General features: G+C 44.0%; 1 long non-coding RNA gene across 1 annotated transcript; it reads left to right on the plus strand.

The window, feature by feature from the left end:
- The first annotated feature begins 558 nt into the window (after positions 1-558).
- LOC109316071 lies at positions 559-8436 on the plus strand. Its single transcript, XR_002102665.1, has 3 exons — positions 559-655; positions 1673-1679; positions 8425-8436. It is a non-coding gene; the product is annotated as an uncharacterized LOC109316071 (long non-coding RNA).
- The last annotated feature ends 701 nt before the right edge of the window (positions 8437-9137 follow it).

Here is a 9137-nt window from a genome sequence, read left to right on the forward strand (position 1 = left end):
CCTCTTATCACTTCTGCCTTCAGCAGGTTCCTATGGCCAGCAGGATGGCTGGGGTTGCCCAGGAATGGGCTGGGTTGCTCCTGGGGCAGTATAGGAAGGCAGCAGGAGGGTGGTTGCATTTTCTGGTGGCTGGAGAAGGCAGCAGGGATGATGCACAGGAAGCTTGGACAGGCGCAGGGATGCATTGGATCAGACACCCCTGAGCTGGGGTAGCACCCACCCACCTAGCAGCCTGCCCAGGCTTCCAGCACCCTGCGCACCATCCCCACTACCTTTTTGCTGGCAGCTGGAACCCAACTGCCCTCCTGCTACCTTCCCACACTGCCCCAGGGACAACCCAGCTTGTTCCTGGGCAGCCCCGGTGTCCTGTTGGCTACAGGAGCCTGCTGAAGGCAGAAGTGGCGAGGGGCCCAATCCTTTTTTTTTTTTTCTTTCCTGGGGCACCTGCCCACCTCTCCCATGGCAGGGCAGTGAGTCAACAGCTGCATCATTGCAATTTGCAACTTTGTAATCTAAGCTACATCAGGATTTAGTTTAGTTTGCAGTGATGCAAACTCATTTAAACCCCCCCAAAAACTCTTGCACATGTACAGCGTGACGCTATTAAGCCACACAGTGACACTTCTGTCACATGTACATGGTAATGGCATCCCATGTACAAGCACTCTCAGTGGTCTTTGGTCTCCTGACTTAAGGTGTTGTAAAGTAAGTGTAACCAACTGGGCCATGTGTCCTGTTTCTTGAGGCTTTTCACTGCAAGTCTTTATTAGCATCAGCGGGCTCTTGGTCCCTGCTGGCAATATGCAGGGCACCTCATGAGGTGGGGTATTCAAATCCAGAGGCACAAGTCACTTGTAATGCTTTAGAAGCTGTCAGTCATGATAATGGTAGCAGCAGTGAGGGAACAGAGACTTCCCTCTTATACCTGCCCCATAACATAGGCTGCTGTAATACAGCATTCGTAGGTCTAAAATGTTGTCTCTCTCTGACATGGTTACTTCATATTAGAACGTCTTACTTCAGAGCCAGAGCAATATTAAAACTATTTGCCTCAAAAGGTAGGGAAACCTGCACTGTTGCAATTAGTCAGTGGTTCTGGAGCAGTGGTTGTGGACCCCTAAAAAATTTCTAATGGAGGTGCAGACCCCTTTGAATTGCAAGTGTGGGTATTCACATACTTTTGATTGAACAGTCATCTTTCACAGATCCTTTAGAAGTAGTCTGTGGACCCCCAGGGATCTGTAGACCAGAGAAGCCAGATATTAAAAGGTCAGATGACTAGAGCAGCAGCTAAACCCATCCTTCTGAACCAAACAATGGATCAAATATTACATTAATTCAGTTCAAACCAATAGATGTTGCCCATGGCCTCCTCTTTGAGGCATGACACATTTAGTATTAATTTGAAAGAAGAATTCCTCCGACTGGTGTAAAATGCATGGATTCTACAAGTGGGTCAATTATAGCCTGTCAGTTAAATCTTCAAGAGGTATTTATTTCATAATCTAGAAAGGCAGCTACTTAATATTTCATCCATTTTAAAAAAATATTCATCACTACTAATGCTTTAGCCTTAAGTCCACTTGATAGCTGCCTAACATCCATTGTTTCCAAGTCATGGGTCTCCATGAGGCATAGAATCAGAGGGGTTAAAATATGACATAAGTGGCAGGTACACAGTTTCTATAACTAGCACTCATTTTGGCCAATTTAATGCATGAGACAGATCATCTCTGACACCAACTCTAAATACATGCCCACTCCCCAATCAAATCCAATACATTCCTATATGACAAGGCTAAAATGTAGAAGCTTTATCAAGTACAGGAAAAAAAAGCTTTAGACACAAATGGGGTTAAACAGCTCAGATGACAGCTGTTCATATCGACGAAAGGAAAATTTCCTCAATTATTCATGTGCAGCTTAAACTGACAATGAAGCCAACTTCAGCATAGCACTTCTCCTACATTATTCATGCTATGGAGCCAGCAGAATCTCTATAGAGTGACTATCCTGTGGATGGAGCCTGTAAGCTGCTCTAAAGCTAAGCTTATTCATAAAGAAAATGAGGAAGAGAAATATTTAAATGGTTTATGTTTGCATATAAATAGTTCTTACGCCATGCAACAGCTTTGTAGATCTGGGGCATGTTTTCTGTTTGGCAGCAGCATGTTGCAGTTGGGATACCCCCCAGCCTGCCTTGCCCACATGTACTCTCCAAAAAAACAAAACATGGTCCAAACCTGAAAGCATACCGCTGAAGGCACATTGGTGATATACATCTTGTTACCACAGTTAGCAATACAACAGAGGAAGTGCTTGAACTGAGCAGCAAATCCACTGAAAGAGGGACCCAATCCCAGAGATACTAAACTGAAGGAGTGCTGTCATCTCAGTTGAGACGACGTCCGTGGTCTAGGGATCCTTAAGAGCAGGAGCATCTTCCTCAGAGTGGCATACAACACCTGTCACTTCACTTATAGTGAAAAAGCAGAAAAAAGCAGCAGCTCTGCTGGAGCAATAAGGTGTGCTGCAGCCATCTGTAGTCTCAGACTAACAGCTCCAAAACAGAACTTGAAGTTACAAGGTCATGATGCTGTATTGCATCAATTGATTTATGAATGCCTTATGGATACCTACAGGTATAGCAGTGTGCACAAGCTTTTTTTTTTTAATACAGGTACTAAGTACAACTAGTAACATATGCTCCAGCAGCATTCTTTCTCTGTCTGAGATCAGGAAGCGTGTATGAACTGCACTTCATAAACCAAACTAAGGGATTATGGCCGTGTACAGACAGTTGAGGAGGTTAGATGGTGTTAAAAATAGCCACCCAAGCTAAGGTAAATTGGGATTGGGGACACGGGGTGGGGGGAAGGGTGGCAAAGTCCACGGGGAGGGGAAAAACCAAAGGGCAGGCAGGGTCTGTAGTGGGGTTGCTGGGGTCCAGGAGAGTTTGGCAGGATCAGTGGGGCTTGTGTGGTCCATGAGGGAGCACTTCCCCAAACCCTGGGACTAGGGGCTATTTTTAGCTCCTTGACACCTCCCCCACCGCAAACCTAACCCCCATCCTTCCTACCCTGACTTACTTCCTCAGCTCCCAGCATTGGCAAATATTGATGAAACTAGCCCTGAGAGCAGCTTGCAGGACAGGGGGGGAGGAGGGAGAGGGCTGGCTGGTCATTGCCTACCTGGGGGTGGGGCAGGAAGGGCTGTGGGGGCTAAAAAAATAGTCCAGAGCCAGGGAGGGGTAGGCAAAATGTGGCTGAAACTTACATTGGTCTAAAAATGGCTGACCTGAGCCAATAGTTCTGAACTTCTGTACAGTTTACACATAGGTCCATGAAACTAGAGCAACATCTGGGCAAACCAAGTTAGATCAGGTGGCCATTTTTAACGTGATGCAACCTCCTCTTAATCTTCCCAAATGTCTGTATGCAGCCTGTGTGTGTTACTATGAGTTATGGTGCAAATCACACACTACAGACCATTATAATAGAAGTAACTGCCACAGTCCTAAAGAGGTTAGTAACATATAGGTTTCCCTCAATTTATATGGGTTCTGTATATATGGATTCGCTCTTATGTGATGAGCATTTTTAGACCCATAATTTGTTATATGCAAGGTAAACTTGCTCTTATGTGATTGGCATTGGCGCCCCTCCCCACTCCCCCGCCACAGAGCCCAGGCACAGGGGGGACAGACTGAGCATGGTGCAGCCCAGTGGCTGCAGGCAGCTGGCACCAGTTGTCCCCAGGGCTGCTGCAGGGAGCAAAGCAGAGGGAACGGTCAGTGGATGTGGGGAGGGGGTGTGCCTCTTGCTGCTCCACCCCCCTGGGAGGGCTGTAGGCTGTGCCGGGCTCTTCCGGGGGGGGTGGGGGGGACAGGCACATGCCCCCAAATCTGCACATTGGATGACAGCAGGCTGCTGGTGCAGGCTGGGGCCAGCTGTGCATGCTGGCGGCTGTGTGCCCCCTCCCTCCCCTGGCTCTACGCTCCGGCTGCTTGCCACCCCCAGCACCACTCACCATCCCCAGGCTCCATACACCACATAAATTGAGGGAAACCTGCATACAATAGCTAAGGTGAATGGTTTTGGGTTTTTTTTAATTGAAGATTAAAAAAAAAAAAGAGAATCCACTTGTCTCTCCATTCTCATGGAAAGGCCAGATACTTCAGATTTGATCCAAAGAACAGACATCATGCATTACTGGGAAAAAGGAATTAAAAAAAAATTAAGTTTAGGATTGTTTTCTGCTGGATTCCACTTTTACTGGTATAGGTGATTGGAAATCAGTCTATACCTGTAACAGAATAGAAGTTCACAACACAGACTGGTTTAGAAGTGGTGGAATCCAGTCTAATATTTCCTACCCTGCCACAATCAAAGGGTGAATGTGTGTTCTGCTTGCTACAGATTTAAACTTTGCTGCTGACAGAAAACCATGCAACATAGACTCATTCTAACTCAGGCTAGGTACAGGCATGCAAAAAGCCTCAGTCATATCCTATGATGACCTCTAGTGGTCAGAGAGAGGTAGTTAGCTATGTTAGCCCGGAGTCAGAAGGCAGGGTAGATGTATAAACCTTTAATCAGCTAACTAAATGTGTATTATCTCTGTATAAAAACACAAGCTTTTGTGAACCTGAGTTCACCTCATCAGATGCATCTCACTGATGACCAATTCACTGTTTATTTCCTTTGAAATAGAGTTGGAGAAGCAAGTGGCACACATTTTAGATACCATCCTAATGGTTATTAATACTTGCTCTGAAGTGGGAGAGTTGCGTTTAATGTTCTTCTCAGCCCAAGAAGGTTTAAATTTATCTTCTCAGACCTTCCACTCTAATGCTTTAACCAGTAGCCTAGAAACGGGAGTGCCACCCTCCACTCCCGTCAATAATCAGCCTCTGGACATAAAAAGAGTCCTGGGTTAGAGAGAGAGCATGTGGGTCTGCGATTATTGTAGTCAACAAGTTGTTATATAAAACATGGGTCTTACCTACTGCTCTGGATGCATTTCAGATGGAAAATGGCTTCGAATGCTCTGCTTTGTACTGAATTCAGTATTGTCAGGCTTTGTCAGCATATTAGACTGCTCAAAGCAGGCTTACCAGATCCAGTATTCTAAAGGTATTAGAAACCTACCAAGACTGGACTGGAAGTGTTGTGGGAAGGCCTACCTAGGGAGTCCAAGCAAGTGCAAACAACTCCTGCAGGAGTTCATTTCTTAAGCAGAGAAAGGCAACACACACACACCTCCTGCAAGGTCAAATGTTACTCACTTTCTAAGACATGACTTTTGCTGCCAAAAGTAACTGAGCATAAACAAATCCATGGTCATGTCAGTGTCCCTACGGTAAAACAAGCAATTTCCTATAACCTCCCTAGCCAGAGGGTTGTTTCCACTTATTCTCAGGCTGGAATTTAAAATGAGTCAGATCTGCTCTGGGGAATCAGTAATATATCTTGTAGCTCCCACAGAGGCCAGCTGTGTGCAGCCAAAGACTTCACTATCCTCTTCCAGTGATCAAAAACTATTCCAAATTATTCTAAATATTATTCATATTTATATCTATGCCTGTACACTTTGGATGCTGTAGATGAGAGTAAAGGAAATAGATGGGCTTATGCTGGAATTATACTGTGAATTAATTCAGCTCTTAACTTATGCCATTACAGATTTGACTAGGATCCGGCCTTAAAGAATGTTTGTCCTATAAAAGCATCGGATTTCCAACTCTGGGGACAGTTAAGTCTTTTTAATTGGACATTTTGCTCAGGTAGAGCCTACTATTCTGCAGAATGCCAAAAGGCTATTCTACCCCCTCCCCTTCCCCATCTGACCCCAGGGTAACTCAGCTGTAAAACAGATATCTGATCACCAGGGATCCTGGTTTTCTCCGATAAAAAATCCCCAATTTTTGGATTAAAAGAAGTAACCCCAAATACACATTTTCCCATGATTAAAATAAAATACCACAATCTATATATCTATATACTAGTGGTGTTTCATTTTAAAATCACAGAGAAATGTAGTTTTTGGTTTACTTTTTTAAATCTGAAGAAGTGGGGATTTTTTTTTTAAATCAGAAAAAACCAGGATCTCTGCTGATCACTCAAGCTGGGGTGTCAGAGATGGACAGGCTTGATGCTAGCCACATCACTCCTTGGTGTATCATGAGATATAGAAACTGGTGTGCCCTAACCATGCCAGCTTAGTGAACTGACTTGCTTATGTGCTGTAAGTGACAATATAGACAAGTTCAGAGTCTTGTAGCATAAGCCCCAACTTCTGGACTCACTTGAATATTTGAAGGAAAACAAGCAAACAAACAAACCAACCAAAAAAACCCCATGCCCTTGGCTTTTAACTTTTATTTAAAAAGATTCTAATTCTCACAGTTCCCAAGAAAAGCTTGAAAGCCACCACATGAGAAAGGATCTAAAAACATTGTTTTTTTTAAACATAAATAATCATGCTTATATGGGGGCCTGACTTGTCATTGCAATGTTTTGTGTTAACAACTGATGTTGTAAAAAAGCAGTCAGCAACCTACAGCCTGTGGGTTGGATATAACCCATGCACTCACTGCGTACAGCCTATGGAACCAGGGGCTTTGGCCACGGGTTTCCCCCATGCTGCAGTTGGCGGCAGCCGAGTCCTAGTACCAGCCTGTCTCAGACCCAAGCCAGAATGACCCATCATCACAAACAGGCTCCTGAACACTCCTCCTTTCAGCTCCATTACATTTAATAATTATGCTTATTAGAGTAATAGAAGGAAGGAAAGACCACCACTGAGTTCTAGTTTTCCCAAGGTAAACAACAACCACATTTCCAGCTGCAACTCATCAGGGCAACTACATTTATCAGAAATAGCTTAGTAGGTTTTCTATCCTGTACCAAGAAGAAACTAAACAAATATTATGGAAAGTCACCATAAACAGCTGTCATACCATAACATCAAATGAAATTCCCATCTAAAACATAAGATTTCTTACAATTCTAGGATTCCTCCCATTACCCCACTTTTCATCTCTATTCAGACCTCTCTCTAGTCTAGGTTATATCTGGAGTTTACTTACTGTCTTTCTGTACAAGACCATTAAGGCATGACCTTTCCTTCACAGCTGAAATTCTCATCGAAGCACTTGTCATGTCATGTATCACTTATTGCAACATCCTTTTATTTTGACTGGAAAAAATGGCATTTCACCCTTTTTGTGCCCATCCAGAGGGCTGCTACAAAAATCAGTTTCCTCAACTATTACTTTCACCTTGCTCTGTTACTAGGATTTAGAGACCTCAAATTGGAGGGTTGGACTAAGGAAATCTCATGAGGTTCAGTAAGGAGAAGTGCAAAGTCCCACACTTAGGATGGAACAGTCCCATGTACCAGTACAGGCTGGGGGCACTGGCTAAGCAGCAACTCTGCAGAAAAGGAGCTGGGGGTTACAGCGGACAATAAGCTGGATAGGAGTCAGCAGTGTGCCTTCGTTGCCAAGGTGGCTAACAACATACTGGGCTGCATTTGTAGGACTGTTGCCAGCAGATTGAGGGAAGTAATTAGTCCCCTCTATTTAGCACTCAAGGCCACATCTGGAGTATTGTGTTCAGTTTTGGGGCCCCCACTGCAGTAAGGAGGTGGAGAACGTGGAGAGAGTCCAGCAGAGGGCAACAAAAATGGTTAAGGGGCTGGGGCAAGGGAAGTTTAGGTTGGATATGGGGAAAGACTCAAGAGGAAGGTAGTAAAGCACCGGGACAGAGAGGATATGGCATCTCAGTCCTTGGAGGTTAAGGCCTGGCTCTACAAAGCCTTGCCTGGGATGATCTAGGTGGAGATAGTCCTGCTTTGGGCAGAGGGTTGGACTAGATGACCTCCTGAGGTCCCTTCCAACCCTAATTTTCTATGGTTCATCTAGGGGCCCCTACTGGCTTTCCTTTCTCTCTCTTTTACAAAGAAACAATGTCTTCTCCTTATGGTCCTCCATTATCCACGCAGCAGCTCTTCCTTCATTTCTTCCAAAAGTGCCGGCTCCCTGCCTCAAACAAGTGGATAGTAAAGGCTGGTATCACTTAACATTTTCTAACAGACACTCATATGCTTTCTTCCATGAGTTCCTCCTCTCCTCTCTTGTAGGAAGATTGCTACATAGGAGTCTGCAAAACCATTGCATCACCCTTTCAAATCCGTACTTAGATGTGGTGACTATAAAGAACTCAAATTTAGCTGCTATTGTACTGGGACCATTCCCTACTATACTAACTAACTGTCTCATTGTTGCCTTCTGCATAGAGGGTGTTAGCTTGTAAGCTAGGTATGAAGACAATGGTTGGATACAGACCCTCTAGGGCCATCTTTTTTTAAATTTCCATTTGTACATCACCTGGGCACAGAGGAGGTCTGGTCCATGACTAGGGTGCCCCTAGATGCCATCATAATAGTAAGAGCACATGCATCATCTCAAACAGATCTGCTTAGGGAAGCTGCAAGACTGATTAGCATCATGATTAGCAGAAAACTGCATAGCTATACATATTCAGAGGAAAACCATTTTAGTGCCTTAGAGGGATGTTGAAAACATAATTAAGCACGTCAAAACAAGAAGTCTGACAACATGACTCAATTGGGAAAAGTTGTCCTATTGCCATTTCAGTACACTTTGTAGTGGTTCATTTTTGACAGGTTATCAATGTGCGGTTACATATTGGTAAGTTCAGGGTCATGAAAACCACTGAACTCATTAATACGATTCATATAATTGGCAGTTGTCACATCTGTACTGTTAATACAGTATCTGCTTCCTGATCCTAGAAGCAGATCCACATATGCAAATCCTAACATCTAGTGTTCTGTTGTCTTGATTTGGGCTCCACGTGCATGTCAGGGACTGAAAACATGGATCCAATTGCAGGATGGAAACAATTTCATACTTGTTAAGGAACTCAACTGCATATGCTTGGCTTATTAGCATTATATTGTAAATCTAGTGTGGCATGTGGTCTAAACCACAATGCCCCAAACAGAAAGGGGCAGTTACAAACATTTGTGAGGTTTTGTATTTTAAATTATTTTTGAAGATTGACACAAGTGGGCAAGAGAATCTAAGCCTAGTTTAATAAGCAAATCTA

Source organism: Crocodylus porosus, unplaced genomic scaffold (genome assembly GCF_001723895.1).
Source record: "Crocodylus porosus isolate Cpor-Errol unplaced genomic scaffold, CroPor_comp1, whole genome shotgun sequence".
NCBI lineage: Eukaryota > Metazoa > Chordata > Crocodylia > Crocodylidae > Crocodylus > Crocodylus porosus.